The sequence below is a fragment of the Ovis aries genome, chromosome 3, assembly GCF_016772045.2.
Source record: "Ovis aries strain OAR_USU_Benz2616 breed Rambouillet chromosome 3, ARS-UI_Ramb_v3.0, whole genome shotgun sequence".
Classification (NCBI taxonomy): domain Eukaryota; kingdom Metazoa; phylum Chordata; class Mammalia; order Artiodactyla; family Bovidae; genus Ovis; species Ovis aries.
In genome coordinates, this window is record NC_056056.1 from 95,165,353 (window position 1) to 95,169,143 (window position 3,791).

At 43.5% G+C, this 3,791-nt stretch overlaps 1 pseudogene; it reads left to right on the plus strand.

Annotated features, from left to right (window-relative positions):
- Positions 1-2,509: 2,509 nt before the first annotated feature.
- On the plus strand, positions 2,510-3,516 carry LOC101103638 (low molecular weight phosphotyrosine protein phosphatase-like; annotated as a pseudogene).
- The last annotated feature ends 275 nt before the right edge of the window (positions 3,517-3,791 follow it).

Consider the following 3,791-nt stretch of genomic DNA (forward strand, 5'->3'; position numbering starts at 1 on the left):
TTGTCAGCAAAGTAATGTCTCTGCTTTTTAATATGCTGCTAGGTTGCTTATAGCTTTTCTTCCAAGGTGCAAGCATCTTTTAATTTCATGGCTGCAGTCACCATCTGCAGTGATTTTGGACCTCAAGAAAATAAAGTCTATCACTGTTTCTATTGTTTCCCCATCTATTTCGGCATGAAGTGATGGGAATGGATGCCATGATCTTAGTTTTTTGAAAGGTAAGTTTTAAGCCAGCTTTTTCACTCTCCTCTTTCACTTTCATCAAGATGCTCTTCAGATCCTCTTCCATTTCTGCTGTCAGGACGGTATCATCTGCATATCTCAGATTATTGATATTTCTCCCAGCAATCTTGATTCTAGCTTGTGCAGCATCCAGCCCAGCATTTTGCATGATATACTTTGCATGTAAGTTAAATAAGTAGAGTGACAATATACAGCCTTGACGTACTCCTTTCCCAGTTTGGAACCAGTCCATTGTTCGTGTCTGGTTCTAACTGTTACTTCTTGACCTGGAGGTCAAGATTTCTCAGGAGGCAGGTCAGGTGGTCTGGTATTCCCATCTGTTTAAGAATTTTGAAAGACAAGCTGGCTGTAGACAAAGTTATAGGTTCCAAGTTATTTTCTTTAGTACTTAAGAAACACTGTTTCATTGTCTTCTTGTGCCCAGGGTTGTAGGTGAGCAGTCTAACACCAATCTAACCCTGTTAAAATTTTCTCTTTGGTTTTAATGGGGTTTTTTTTTTCTGTTTTTGTTTGCTGTTGTTGTTATTGTTGTTTTGTCCACACTGTTTGTGGGATCCTAGTTCCCCAAACAGCACTCTCATCAGGGAAAGTGCGGAGTCCCAACCACTGGACCAGCAGAGAATCCCCTCTCTGGTATTTTTAAATTTTACCATCTAGTGGGTTTTCATTTCTTTCTTTTATTTTCCACTCTATGGCCTTTTCAATCTGGTCATTCATTCTTTTTAAACCTGAAAAAAAAATTTAGATCCTTTGTTCTTCAAATGTATTCCTCTTTTCAGTTTTACTTTCTCCTGAATTCCTGTTGCATGGGTGTGGGCATTCTACTTCTATCCTTCTTATTTCTTAAATTTAATTTTTTATCTTCTCATTCTTCAATGGGTCCTTCTTAAAGTGTTTCTCAACATGGTATTCAAATCTATTTTTATCAGTTATATATCTCATTTATTGTGTTGTTTCAACTATTATCTTTTTCATATCAATACTTTCTTTTGACTCTTGTAAGTGTTTTCCTGTTTTTCTTTTACACTGCTAATATATCTTTTGTGTATTTGTAGACCTGATTTGAAATCCTTAGTCCATCTCTACTAATGAATTCTGCTGCTTCTGTCCTGCTGTTCCGGATCTTACATGTTGTGATTTTATTTTTCTTTTGGTTTAATTTTACTCTGTGAGTATCTCAACATTTTTGGCTTGTGAACCCCTATTCCCTGGGGGTATTTACTGCTCTACACTGTACTGTGTTTGAGGGAAGGACAGAAGGCCATTCAGTGTCTGCCAGTCTATTAACTTCAAGGAGAGGACACGGCCTCAGATCTCAACTGGAGTACCCCAGGCATCACACAATCACAGGTCATCACTCCTTCTTGTTTGCATTTGGTCCCAAAACTCCTTGGGTTCTTGATTTCACTTTCTACCCTGTGCTGAAAGGAAGCTCCTCTGTTGATTTGAGGGAGGGGCCAGCCTAGGAATTTGGAGAGCAAAAGATGGGGTGAGGGATTGCTCAAAAACAGTTGTTCCCCAAGGTCATCAACTCTTGACCCTGGCAGGGCTTTATGCTGCCCTAAGTTCATCCCCGTAGACACCTGACCGGTGGTCTGAGCCACTGCATCTGTAGTTCTGCAACAAAGAATAGACAGTGATCATCCAGTGCAAAGATGCGGATGAGGCAAGAGCAAAACACCAGTCACTCCTGCACACCTGTGGTCAGTTAATCTCTGACAAAGGGGGCACGAATATGCAATGGAGAAGAGACAGTCTCTTCAGCAAGTGATGCGGGGAAGGCTGGACAGCCACATGTACATCAATGAACATTTATTTGATTGATTTGAACAGTTCCTTCAATTTAAACATTCCTTCACACCATATACAAAAATAAACTCAAAATGGCTTAAAGTCTTCAGTATATAAACATATATGTGCTACCATAAAACTAGAAGAAAACAGGTAAAACATCATCTGGCATAAATTGTAGCAATATTTTCTTAGGTCAGTCTCCCAGGATGATAGAAACAAACGCAAAAATAAACAAATGAAACCTAATCAAACTTACAAGCTTTTGCACAGCAAAGGAAACCATAAACAAAATGAAAAGACAACCAGTGGACCAGGAGAAAATATTTGCAAATGACGGGACCAAGAAAGGCTTAATTTCCAAAGTAGGCAAACTCCTCATACAACTGGATAGCAAAAGAAAACAAACACCCTGAACAAAAAAATGGGCAGAAAACCTAAATAGACATTTCTCCAAAGAAGACATTCGGCGCGCGGGAAGATGGCTGAGCCGGTGACCAAGTCGGTGCTGTTCCTATGTCTGGGTAACATCTGTCGATCACCCATCGCAGAAGCGGGTTTCAGGAAACTTGTAACTGATCAAAACATTTCAGATAATTGGAGGACAGACAGTGCAGCAACATCCACGTATGACTAGGAAACCCTCCTGATTATTGGGGGCAGGCTTGCATGAAGAAGCAAGATGCCCATGAGTCACGTTGCCCGGCAGGTTACCAAAGAAGACTTTGCCACTTTTGATTATATACTGTGTACGGATGAGAGCAATCTGAGAGGTGTGAATAGAAAAAGTAATCAAGTTAAAAACTGCAGAGCGAAAATCGAACTACTCTGGAGCTATGATCCACAAAAACAACTTATCATTGAAGATCCCTATTATGGCAACGACGCTGACTTTGAGGCCGTCTACCAGCAGGGCGTGCGGTGCTGCAGAGCGTTCCTGGAGAAGGTTCGAGGACCCAGCCGTCCCGCTGTGGCCCAGGCTCGTCCCCCCAGGCCGTGTGGCAAGTGTCAACAGTGTCCTCTCTTCAGTTGACCCACTGTTTCTCACCTGGAAAAATAATTGTAGATGGAACTCAGTCTTTGTGTTTGGCAAAAGAGTAAATAAAAAATCTTTGATTCAGATAGTTTATGGGGTAAGAATTCCTAAGGCAATGGCACCCCACTCTAGTACTCTCGCCTGGAAAATCCCATGGACGGAGGAGCCTGGTAGGCTGCAGTCCATGGGGTCCCTAAGAGTCGGGCACGACTGAGCAACTTCACTTTCACTTTTCACTTTCATGCACTGGAGAAGGAAATGGCAACCCACTCTGGTGTTCTTGCCTGGAGAATCCCAGGGATGGTGGAGCCTGATGGGCTGCCTTCTATGGGGTCGCACAGAGTCGGACACGACTGAAGCGACTTAGCAGCAGCAGTAGCAGACTAGCTAAACCTCCCACGATGCCCCAGTTACAAAAACAGTGGAACAGCCGAAGTAGTGGAGCAGCGCAGTAGACCATAATGAGGTGAAACAAGACGCCCCTCAGGAGCCTGCACTGCCCCTCCCTCTGTGGCCGGGCCCTGCCCACCCGCCTCTCGATGGGGGCCTGGCGCCCAGCGGCCACTCGCTCGCAGTGCGGGGGCGCACACTCTCAGGACAGGAAGGAGCGAGGTTTGCGGGATTCATCCTTAGCACCTTCCCTCCGTCTTAGTTTGTGTCTGTGTGGTTCATTTCATAAGGAAGTCACCTTATGTGTTCCCATTTGAACCCCTTTGCCTCT